General features: G+C 39.6%; 1 pseudogene; it reads left to right on the top strand.

Moving 5' to 3' along the window:
* The first annotated feature begins 6,837 nt into the window (after positions 1-6,837).
* On the top strand, positions 6,838-10,208 carry LOC130572047 (serine protease FAM111A-like; annotated as a pseudogene).
* Positions 10,209-13,309: the final 3,101 nt, after the last annotated feature.

Raw genomic sequence — 13,309 nt, 5'->3', positions numbered from 1 at the left:
GTTATTTGCTCTGAAGTGGTCTTTTGTGAAGTAGGGTGTGTGTAACAATGATGAGTGTGATGATGATTTGTTTGAGCTGTCAGGTCTTCTTTGGTAACCAGTGAATCTTCTTTCACTGAGATCTATAAACAGGTTCTGATCCACACAGATGACAAACCAGACAGTCTCTGGGGTTCTAGTAAAACTACACTTATCACACAGACAAAGACAGGCGATTTACTATTGTGGTCTGTCAGGACACTTATACTGTGCATGTGATGGTATCAAGCGCCATCTAGTGGTGTAGCTCATGATGGACTGCAGGAATGTGACTGCAAATCTGACCATTCTTCTCTAAGGGGCTGTGTCCACAGAGGCGTTTTCTGCCTCGTTTTTTGAAACACGTATACTTTTGTTTTCCTCTCAACCTCCGCTTATGTGTCTGTGTGTCTGAACCGGAGGAACCAGACGAACAGAAATATGAATCACAATCACATTTAGGTACTCTTTGACAATGTCCACATGAATCTGGGCAAATGTTAAGGTTGTACTCTAGTTTCAAACATTCTCTATCCACACACTGGTGTTTTTAAACATTTACCAAAAGTTACTAGTCCACAGTGAAACTGTAAATGACTAAATCCCCTCACTGCTCTTGCATAGAAACGTCATAATTCAAATAATAAAACTAATCGTGTGTTAATACTTAAATGTGATGCATTTTAATTAAATTGGGTTTAATATGTAAGAACACGTAGTCCTAATGAATTTAAAGCGCATTTTATTTATTAATATTATTACATAAATCTTACTCGTTTCATTTACAAATATCTTACAAATTTGTATCACATTAAGTTTATTACTTTGTTTAGTTTAAAAATATGTCATCCAAATGGATGGAAATTCTATATGTAATCAAAATACATAAATCTTTTTTGAGTGTATGTACCAAACAAATAAAGGCTAGTTCTTCAATAAAATGAGGAGTCAATCGTTACAATTGTTGTCATTTTTAGTTAATTCCTGCCATTTTTGGGGGGGGGCATGTTAGGGATGGGCGATATTATATCGTTTGCGATATACCGGTAGAAATTCCCCACACGATAGGAATTAGTCTTCCCGCGATATAAACGATAAATTCTAGTTGATGACGTATTTCTTTGTGAGACCCATTCACAGCTCATAATTATGTGAAGCGAAAACGGGTATAGCGGAGGGCGGACGTGAAGCTGAGAAAGAGTTTGCACTAAAAGACGAGCTCTAAATCTCGTTTAGGTTGGCACTGTAGATGCATCCGAGTTCATGTTTAGTTTCACTTTCGTTTTATTTAATTCGTTTGTTAAGTATTCGTTGATAGTCATAATGCGTTACACCACAACATTTAGTTTAGCTAAAAGTATTTATTTAAACATTCGTTAGATGTTATGCGCGCGTGCGCAAATAGTTCAGTATGATTTCTTGCCTGTTATATACAGGATGAACGGAGCGTCCCGTGCGCAGCTCGCGCCCACATGTGCTTTCATAGCGACACAGCACTGCTGCCTGTTTACATACAGTACGAATGTTTACATACAGTACGAATGCGAGTTTGTATTACGTTATTTTAAATACGTTTATGAGCGTATAAAAGCATGGATTATTTAATTAGATTTCTTTTATCCGCATTTTCTGTTCTCTTTCTGTAGCGCGAGTCATAGACAGATTCAGTGTATGTTGCTGTGTCTTACTGTATTCTTATACAACACATGATCGAGCTAAACACTTACAGAAAAAAATATTTCCATAAGATATTTAAAATGAAAACAGAAGATTTACCTTCTCCAAATTGAGCGGGAGTCTGGAGAGCCTAAATGCCTGGTTTTCTAAAGTGTCTGCACTTTTTATTTGCTCTCGGTTTCCATACCTGGTGTCAGTCACGCCTCTTTTCTGCACCTGGTGTCAGTCACGCCTCTTTTCTGCACCTGGTGTCAGTCACGCCTCTTTTCTGCACCTGGTGTCAGTCACGCCTCTTTTCTGCACCTGGTGTCAGTCACGCCTCTTTTCTGCACCTGGTGTCAGTCACGCCTCTTTTCTGCACCTGGTGTCAGTCACGCCTCTTTTCTGCACCTGGTGTCAGTCACGCCTCTTTTCTGCACCTGTGTCAGTCACGCCTCTTTTCTGCACCTGCTGTCAGTCACGCCTCTTTTCTGCACCTGCTGTCAGTCACGCCTCTTTTCTGCACCTGTCATCACCTTTGTGTACTGTACGTCACGTCACGCCTTTCACCTGTGTCAGTCACGCCTCTTGCACCTGCTGTCAGTCACGCCTCTTTTCTGCACCTGCTGTCAGTCACGCTCTATTCTGCCCTGTTCAGTCACGCCTCTTTTCTGCACCTGGTGTCCAGTCACGCCTCTTTCTGCACCTGTGTCAGTCACGCCTCTTTTCTGCACCTGGTGTCAGTCACGCCTCTTTTCTGCACCTGGTGTCAGTCACGCCTCTTTTCTGCACCTGGTGTCAGTCACGCCTCTTTTCTGCACCTGGTGTCAGTCACGCCTCTTTTCTGCACCTGGTGTCAGTCACGCCTCTTTTCTGCACCTGCTGTCAGTCACGCCTCTTTTCTGCACCTGCTGTCAGTCACGTCTCTTTTCTGCACCTGGTGTCAGTCACGCTCTTTTCTGCACTGGCTGTGTCAGTCAGTCTTTCACTGCCCTCTTTTCTGCACCTGGTGTCAGTCACGCCTCTTTTCTGCACCTGGTGTCAGTCACGCCTCTTTTCTGCACTGTGTCAGTCACGCTCTTTTCTGCACCTGTGTCAGTCACGCTCTTTTCTGCACCTGGTGTCAGTCACGCCTCTTTTTGCACCTGTGTCAGTCACGCCTTCTTTTCTGCACCTGTGTCAGTCACGCCTCTTTTCTGCACCTGTGTAGTCAGCTTTTTCTGCACTGGTGTCAGTCACGCCTCTTTTCTGCACCTGTGTAGTCCAGTCCGACTGCCTCTTTTCTGCACCTGGTGTCAGTCACGCCTCTTTTCTGCACCTGGTGTCAGTCACGCCTCTTTTCTGCACCTGCTGTCAGTCACGCCTCTTTTCTGCACCTGCGTGTCAGTCACCTCTCTTTTCTGCACCTGGTGTCAGTCACGCCTCTTTTCTGCACCTGGTGTCAGTCACGCCTCTTTTCTGCACCTGGTGTCAGTCACGCCTCTTTTCTGCACCTGTGTCGTCACGCCTCTTTTCTGCACTGTGTCAGTCACGCCTCTTTTCTGCACCTGGTGTCAGTCACGCCTCTTTTCTGCACCTGGTGTCAGTCACGCCTCTTTTCTGCACCTGCTGTCAGTCACGCCTCTTCTCACCGTTCAGTCCTCTCTCTTTCTGCACCTGGTGTCAGTCACGCCTCTTTTCTGCACCTGGTGTCAGTCACGCCTCTTTTCTGCACCTGGTGTCAGTCACGCCTCTTTTCTGCACCTGGTGTCAGTCACGCCCGATTTCATCGCCTCCTGCGCACGGCTGGGTGTCAGTCACGCCTCTTTTCTCATGGGCACTCACTCCTATCATCAGCCCACTTTCATCACGTCTTTCACCTGCGTCAGTCACGTCTCTCTTGTCTCGTCTTGACCTGGTGTCAGTACGTCTTTCTCACTGCATCCTTTCTGACTGTTGTCATCACTCCTTGACCGCACCGTCTTTTCTGCACCTGGTGTCAGTCACGCTCTTCTGCACCTGTGTCAGTCACGCCTCTTTTCTGCACCTGGTGTCAGTCACGCCTCTTTTCTGCACCTGGTGTCAGTCACGCCTCTTTTCTGCACCTGGTGTCAGTCACGCCTCTTTTCTGCACCTGGTGTCAGTCACGCCTCTTTTCTGCACCTGGTGTCAGTCACGCCTCTTTTCTGCACCTGGTGTCAGTCACGCCTCTTTTCTGCACCTGGTGTCAGTCACGCCTTTTTCTGCACGCTGCTGTCAGTCACGTCTATCTGCACTCTGCAGTCGCTCTTTTTGCACCTGGTGTCAGTCACGCCTCTTTTCTGCACCTGTGTCAGTCACGCCTCTTTTTGCACTGGTGTCATCACGCCTCTTTTCTGCACCTGTGTCAGTCACGCCTCTTTCTCATGTGTCATACGCTCTTTGACCTGGTGTCAGTCACGCCTCTTTTGCACCTGGTTCAGTCAGCCTCTTTTGATGGTGCAGAGCTCTTTCTGCACCTTCAGTCACGCCTCTTCGCACGGTGTCAGTACGCCTTTTTCTGCACTTGTCAGTCACGCCTCTCTGCACTGGTGTCAGTCACGCTCTTTCTGCACCTGGTTCAGTCACGCTCTTTTCTGCACCGGTGTAGCACGTCTTTTCTGCACTCGTCAGTCACGCCTCTTTCTGCACCTGCTGTAGTCACGTCTCTTTTCTGCACCTGTGTCAGTCACACCCGCTGAAGGAAATCGAAACTAAATGCGTACATGCCCCCCCAAAAAATGGCAGGAATTAACCAAAAATGACAACAATTGTAACGATTGACTCCTCATTTTATTGAAGAACTAGCCTTTATTTGTTTGGTACATACACTCAAAAAAGATTTATGTATTTTGATTACATATAGAATTTCCATCCATTTGGATGACATATTTTTAAACTAAACAAAGTAATAAACTTAATGTGATACAAATTTGTAAGATATTTGTAAATGAAACGAGTAAGATTTATGTAATAATATTAATAAATAAAATGCGCTTTAAATTCATTAGGACTACGTGTTCTTACATATTAAACCCAATTTAATTAAAATGCATCACATTTAAGTATTAACACACGATTAGTTTTATTATTTGAATTATGACGTTTCTATGCAAGAGCAGTGAGGGGATTTAGTCATTTACAGTTTCACTGTGGACTAGTAACTTTTGGTAAATGTTTAAAAACACCAGTGTGTGGATAGAGAATGTTTGAAACTAGAGTACAACCTTAACATTTGCCCAGATTCATGTGGACATTGTCATAGAGTACCTAAATGTGATTGTGATTCATATTTCTGTTCGTCTGGTTCCTCCGGTTCAGACACACAGACACATAAGCGGAGGTTGAGAGGAAAACAAAAGTATACGTGTTTCAAAAAACGAGGCAGAAAACGCCTCTGTGGACACAGCCCCTTAGAGAAGAATGGTCAGATTTGCAGTCACATTCCTGCAGTCCATCATGAGCTACACCACTAGATGGCGCTTGATACCATCACATGCACAGTATAAGTGTCCTGACAGACCACAATAGTAAATCGCCTGTCTTTGTCTGTGTGATAAGTGTAGTTTTACTAGAACCCCAGAGACTGTCTGGTTTGTCATCTGTGTGGATCAGAACCTGTTTATAGATCTCAGTGAAAGAAGATTCACTGGTTACCAAAGAAGACCTGACAGCTCAAACAAATCATCATCACACTCATCATTGTTACACACACCCTACTTCACAAAAGACCACTTCAGAGCAAATAACAACACAAATACTTTCGATTTCCTCTTAACCTCTGCTTCAGTTTCTGTTTTCTTACAATTCTCTGTAGAACCAGAAGAACTAGATGAGCTGAAATATGAAACACCAGACTATCACATTTACTCTATGAAAATGTCCACATTAATCTGGACAAATGTAAAGGTGATTTAGTTGAGAAGTCAATCTTTACAAATGTTGTCATTTTTAGTTCATCCCTGTCACTTTAATATAGGAAAATTCCATCATAATTTTAAAGCCTATACTTTCAATTTCCTTAAAACAGGCGTGACTGCGATAGATCGAATTTCTTAAAAGCAGCCTGTACACGCGCGTGTGTGTGTGTCTGTACTGGTATTCATCAATGTTTTTGGACCTAATGTCTCCACAAAGATAGAAATACCAGTAGATTTTGACCTTGTGGGGACATTTTGTAGGTCCCCATGAGGGAAAACAGCTTATAAATCTCATAGAATGGTTTTTATTGAAAATGTAAGAGTGCAGAAAGGTTTGTGTGATTATTAGGTGTTGGGGTAGGGATAGAATATATCATTTGCCTGATATAAAATCAATGGTAGTCTATGGAATGTCCCCATAAACCATGGAAACCAGTGTGTGTGTGTTCCCACGTACGTTTTCTTAAGATGGTGAAATTCTGACTTGAGAGTACAGACATACATTTAGTGTTATATTTAATTTCTCATGTCCTTATCCTTATTATTCTATTTTATTATTTTATATTTTAGATGATATTCATTCCCATTTGTCTATTATATTATACATTACTTTTATTACCGTTACATTGGATACTGTATTCGTATTGTCTTCTCAAGGTTCTTGATAACGTCACGAGACAATGTTGTGAAGCAGTAATTTTCAACTGTCTGTGTTTGTATAACACCTGAGGCCGATTGTATAAACTGCTTAGACTAGTTTTAGAAGTTGGTCATCTATTTTTTTTCATCAAGACTGGTCGTAACTTCTTTAAATCAGTGACATAAAAAGGTAGGTTAGGCTAGTTGAAATATGAAAAGTAAGACTGATTAGTCCTAACTAATTGCTAGTCAGTGAGTCTAGTTGTTAAGATGCAGTCTTAATTTTGCAGCTAAGTTTATGCAACTGGGCCCATCTCAATGTGTTTCTAGTCAGACGGAGTTAGAATGAGCATCTAAACGCAACTACCATTTCTCCTGCTTGTTGTTCTTCCCTTTCATCTCTAGACATCTAAGTCTGCAGGAGGGAATAAGATCTTTCATTTTTGGTGTCATGATCATTTTAGATCAATAACAAAATAGTATAATCCAGGGGCAGAAAAGGCGTGACTAACAACAGGTGCAGAAACCGAAAGCAAACGTTATAAAGCCACATACACAGTCTCTTTAGACTCCCATTCGACTTGGAGAAGGTAAAGATTTTTTTGTCTACTTCAAAAGGTGTTAAATATATTTTAATGGCTACTGCAGTGCTTGGTTGTGCCCAGTGACTTTGTTTAGGTATGATGTCTCTTGTAATTGTATTATTTTTTACACTTTTATAGTGTACTTTTCTGATTATATCTGAACAGTTGCCTGACTGCACCATTATGGACATGGTGGGTTGAAGTTGATTTTTTTGTTTTTTTTAAGTTGATTTAAATGATAAATATTATGAATGATTACATAAAGAAATAATATTTTGCTATAGAAAACAGAAAGACAGTTTTAAATACAACTTAACATTAATGTTAATATTTTTCCAGGCCAGCATAGATGAAGTGCCTAAGAAAGAAGTTGAAGAAGTACCCTCAAAAGATCAGCAGAAGGTTGATCTCTATAAAACACATTTACTCATAATAAATCATTTAAATAACAAATGTTATTTAATAATAATTAGTATGTTTTCCCATAAACTCTTTTTGTAATCTCTTAAATTTATTCGTTGGCCTATGATGCTCTTAATACAAGTCATGTTGTCAGAAATAAATGCAAAAATCTAAATACAAAGACAAGGAGGTACTTATTCTAATATTAAAAACCCAGTGCATAGAGCCGTTGTGAAGACAGATTTCCCCTTCTATCATGTGAATTATATTTATTTAGTGATATTTACAGCGATTAAATGTTTGTTTGTATGTTTTATTGGTTTATTTTCTAATGCAGGACAAGGAAGAGAAAGCATTTAAGTATCGTTTAAACTCTGATTCTAAAACATATGCAGTGCAATGTGATCCATCCATGACTGTATTAGATGCTCTTAATACAAGTCGTGTTTTCAAGCAAGAAAAAGAAATTCTTAAGAACAAAGACAAACAAGTACTTATTCTAACATCAAAATTTTAATTTTCTAGAGCTGCTGTGAAGACGGATTTCCCCTGCTGTCTCATTGACAACGATGAGATTATAGATGTAAACTTCATTCAAAATGATGGAAGTGCTTCTACGAACCAAAATACGAATCCGCCACTGTCCAGTAACCCTGACATGTTTGTCATCTTCTACATTAAAAAAAGAGGAGGGAAAAATATGGTTAACTACCTAGAAAACACAGCCCTGAGAGACAGCATAAACTATGTTTGTGTATATGCACGTAAGGGAGAGACATTGAAAACTGCTCTTGAGCATGACGGGCGATTTGACAAAGTATTTGAGAAACACTGTGTGCTCACTGATGGTGGAAATAACAACTATGAAATGTCACACTCAGTAAACCATCTTGACCAAAAGGAATTTGAAGTAACTGTTCTTAAGGGCGCCAAACAGCCTAAAAGTCAAGATGATCTAACTTCTCCAGTCAAGACTGAACCTGAAGTAGCTTCAGATGCTGATGATGCTGACACCAGACAGACACTTGTGAACACTGAGCAAAAAACAAAACAAAAGAAAATCCCAGTGAAGTCCACAAGACCATCAGCTAGATGGTCTGCACCTAAAGAAATGCCAGATTCTGGAGAGATTCTGAAACTTCTGCGTGAGCAACATGCAGGTTTACTAGAACAGCTAAAGAAGCGAGAAAATCTTAAGAATAAATTGCAAGTGCAAAATTTCTTCAAAGAAGAATTTGCTAAAAGTGTTCAGAGTTTCTTGGAGGTGAAGATAGTGAAGATGCTTGCAGAGCTGTCTGATGCTGTCTGTCAGATTCGAGTGGAGGGTAGACCTGAGGGAACTGGCTTCTTACTCTTCGACAGATATGTCCTCACTAATGCACACGTTATTGAGCCCTTTGCTAGTTGCATTCAGGTGGATCCTTATCCATTAATACAGCTCCAGAAGACTGTAACGACTGTATTTAATTTTGAAGATCACCAGTCCAAACAACTGATAGAAGTGTCAGTCAATAAAGAAGTTTTTGCTGTGGCAAAGGGAAGAGACAGCAAGGGAAGACATCTTGACTACGCTCTTCTTGAACTGGAAATTGATGTTACCAACAATACCAAACTGCTCAGTTTTCACAGTTATTCTCCTCCACGTGCTGGAAGTCAGATCTGCATTGTGGGTCATCCAGGTGAAGGGGTGAAGAAAGTGGACCCCTGCTTCATCATTAAGAGGGAGACTACACAAGATACTATAAATGATCCCTTTCATGTCATTTCTCAACAATATTTGGAAAACATGGAAGTAAACCAGATTCCTTATGACTCTTGTTTCTTTAATGGATCATCTGGTTCCCCGGTTTTTGATGAACACTGCTATCTGATTGGCATTCACACTGGTGGTTTTTCTGACAAAGAGAAAGGGAGTATTTTAGAATACGCCTATTCCTTGGAGGCCATCCTGGAAGACATCAAAATAAAGGTTGAGAACAAAGAGGAGAACATAAGAAACACAATCCTAAGCATTTTAGAAGAGCATGGCAATATAAGTGATTCATATACTGCAGAACATCAGAATCAGGCTCTCAACATCTCAATAGAACTCGATACAAGTTCTACTCTATTTCTATTTTGCTTTTAATATTTCAATTTCTTTAAAAAGGGGAAATGCTGAACGGCTCTATTTTTTTCTTTGGAAAATGAAATTTGTTAATCCCATTATGGAACCTATTAAATTCCACTTTAATTTCTAAACTTAAATAATAATCAAAAGAGAAATTTCACCATTTTACAGTTGATGAATCATTTGTGGAATTTAAAGCAAAAACATCTCAATAAACTGACTGCAATGCAAACCGTCTTCACAGTCGTGACTGCTGCCATGTACAGTATTTACTCTCTCCAGACGCCCATTCAATGAGACGTTTCTTATTTCATTATTTTCATATTTTAATCAATACATGTTTCTTTCTAAAGTGCTTTGTTTTGCTGAATATCGTTCATGTATGAGCGGAGAGAGAGCAGATGCAGAAAGAGAGGAACAAAATGGTAACTAATGAAAACCTGTCAGCACAAACAAACCTGTTCAACAATCATCAACATCCCCATCACTGTTATACACACCCTAGTTTGCAAGGGACACTGAAAGCAAATACAAACACAGAAAGATCAACAGTCACTCTGCACGTTTGTGAATCTCCTGAGATGAACTGGCCGTCTATTCCAGAAGTATTGTCCTGAAAAATCACATGACAGCATGTTTGGAGGATGGATGAATTACATGTTTTGCTTTAAGAAATGTTTCACAACAATTACATAAAAACATTTACTGCAGGTACTGAGATGCAAACCCACAACCTTTGGGCTGTGACTCTCTGACCGTTCGGCCACAACTGCTCACTTTACTTTAAAAGTATAGTTTGTGAGTTGATGCGGTTAGTTGCCATTATTTAAGTGTGCAAGATGATAACAAGTGAAGCCTAAAAGGACAAATAACATTTTTCACAAAGCTTATGCCAATAATTGCCTCAGTTTTAAAGGTAAAGCCACTGTGTTTAATTCACACTTTTTAGGCATTTATCTCTATCACTTTAATTGCGAATCGCTTTCATTTTCAATTCGAATTTTGTTTTCCATGAAGAGGGTGTAAAACTTTATAGGACTGAAAAAAAGCAGAGATCAAATCAAGATGTCTTGTATTCAGAAGATTAAAGTCATAAGCCTTCCTAGTCATTTTATTTGTAGCATTGTTAAGAGGTTGTCCAGTTGAATATCAGTATTTATGTTGGGACTTCATAGCATTCAAAAGTTTGAAAAATATCAGACAAGCCATTAATAGCCAAGACAACGTTAAGAAATGATTTATTCTGAATGTAAAACTCAATAATACTCGAAACATTTGCTCGGCAGTTCCTTCTTGGGGTGGGCAGCACAAGATTGCTCAGTCTTACAGTAAAGGAAGAGTTCACTTTAGAATAAAAATGTTACGCTTATTTACTCACCCTCATGTCATCCAAGACGTCCCTGTCTTTATTTCGTACGTGATTACGCATTACGGGGAGTCGTGAACGCGCAACACGGTTGGGTGCAAACCGTGTATTTGTGGTATAAATTATAAAAAGTAGAATTTTTCGTAGCAAATGACTAATCGTTTCAATAGAAAACAACCTAGTTCATCGGCTGGTGTCACATTTAGCCATGTAAAGATGCAAAGAAACTGAAATAATGGCCGTTATTCTGGGAAACTGGCTAAAAGGCACAGTCCTCCTCAAATAAAAAGTTGTGTGTGTGTGTGTGTGTTCATGTTTGTATATCCCGGTGGGGACCTAAACCTGAATGCACACCAACTCATGGGGACTCGTGTCACTGTGGGGACCAAAATTGAGGTCCTCATTGGCACAAAAGCTTATAAATTGTACAGAACAATATTTTTTTAAATCTAAAATCTTTAGGTTTAGGGGTAGGGTTAGGGGATAGAATATGTTTGTACAGTATAAAACACATTACACCTATGGACTGTCCCCACGGAGATAATAAACCAGACATGTGTATGCGTGTGTGTGTGTGACACTACACGTGTCATTCACACGTCAGCACACTGCTGTTGAGATTGACAGCTGAAACTCTTTTAGACACGCACACTCGTACACACCACACATCTGACAACATTGCAGACTGTCCAGTTTGTCATCCGTGTGGATCAGAACCTGTTTATAGATCTCAGTGAAAGAAGATTTGCTGTAACCAATGAAAACCTGACAGCACAAACAAATCTAATCGTTCATCAATCATCAACCTTCTCATCATTGTTACACACGCCCTACTTCACAAAAGACCACTTCAAAGCAAATAAGAACACGTATACTTTCGTTTACCTCTTAAACTCCATTTCTGCATCTGTTTACTAGAAATCTTTGTGGACCGGAGGAACCAGATGAGCTGAAATATAATATACCTGAATACCACATTAACTCTATGAAAATGTTCACATTAAATCCCGAGAGATTTAAAGGTGGAACTTTTGTTTCCGTAGTAAACAACCTGCTAAACTTTATTAATCAGCAACATAACAGTTNGTTAGTTATCATTTTGACTTTTAGGAAGTTCATCTGCCTTTGTCTTAGTCTGTTGCTTTTTGCAGGACTTTACTGTCAGTTTTCCTGTTTTTTTTCCATCCACACCAGGTGTGGACAGATTATAGTTGCTTAAACAACAAACAGGCAGAAAAAGTACTTACACTCAGATATTCTTGCACAGCAAAATCGCCAGTGTTAAAAAGGTCAAATTAACTCTCACATATAATCCACACTTCGATAGTGTGGATTATATATACACTGTGAGTGTTAATTGGACCTTTTTAACACTGGCGATTTTGCTGTGTGTTCTTAAATCCAGGCTTTTTTAATGAATTAAATTCAACAATTAAATAAAAATGCTTTACCATAAAACTTTTAAACAATAGAATCTAGATTTATCAACATGTCTACCATCAATCTACGATAGTCACACAACAAACACAACTCTGTCTGTCTGCCTTCTCATGAACACAACCGTGCTGTTTTTTAGAAGAGCAGCAGATTTTTGTCTTTTTAAAGCTACTTGAATAAAATAAAGTGATATTATTAAGTCAAGTATTAAATGTTTTCTTTTCCTTTCAGCTGATCATCTTTAGTCATCTTTACACACACCAAAAACAAAGAGCCTAGTGACATTGCTCAGGTATTGTATGATGTTTATAGTGTTTAAGGCATTTGAAACGGCACTTTTCACACGGCATGACATGATGGCATTAATGTTGACACTCTCCAGGACAGGATGAATAAAGCGCTTAAGAAAGAAGAAGAGCTAATCACTTAACATGTCCTAATAATGAATCATTTAAATGATAACCTTTTTTTCACTGGTATTCACTTGAATCTTTTTTTGTATGTGATCTGTCATTTCTACAATTCATAGATTAAAATCTGAAACATATGTAGTGACTTATGAAACATTTGACTCAAAATGCCTTTAAATGAGCAAAACCAAAGATGATCGAAATCGATGCCCATCACATAAACAGAATAAATGGAAACTAGGTTACCTGATTACCTTAAAAATCCATAGATATCGCTGATAGTTTATACTATTAATACACTTTTTCCAACAAGCGGATGTAACGAGACCAGTTTACCGGTTTAGTCACGTGACATTCGACATCTGTCCTAACATTAGAAGACCAAATGCCTGCTGCTGTGAAGACAGATTTCCGTCTTATTTCCCTCTTCTCCGTAACTTTTGCCTGTCTATCACCATCTGTGTTAGAAACAAAATGTATAACCCGCTGACACGAGAGCCAACAGCGTGAATGGCTGAGGAACAGACTCATGATAGATCCAACTATATGGCTTGCAGATCCAAAGATTAGAGTCCAGTTTCACTAGATCTCTCTTCGTCAGGAAATGACTAAATCTGAACATATTAAAACTGTAAATCAACCACCAGGTAGACACAGAGACGAAGGGAAGAACAGCAGGCAGGAGACGAAGTGATGTTGAATAAAATGAAAATGATTTATTGAATCATCTCCGTTGTTCTTCAATGCTCAGTCGATCTCCGTCTGACTAC

This window comes from Triplophysa rosa, linkage group LG2, assembly GCF_024868665.1.
Source record: "Triplophysa rosa linkage group LG2, Trosa_1v2, whole genome shotgun sequence".
NCBI classification, from domain to species: Eukaryota; Metazoa; Chordata; class Actinopteri; order Cypriniformes; family Nemacheilidae; genus Triplophysa; species Triplophysa rosa.
This window is presented reverse-complemented; position numbering and strand designations above follow the sequence as displayed.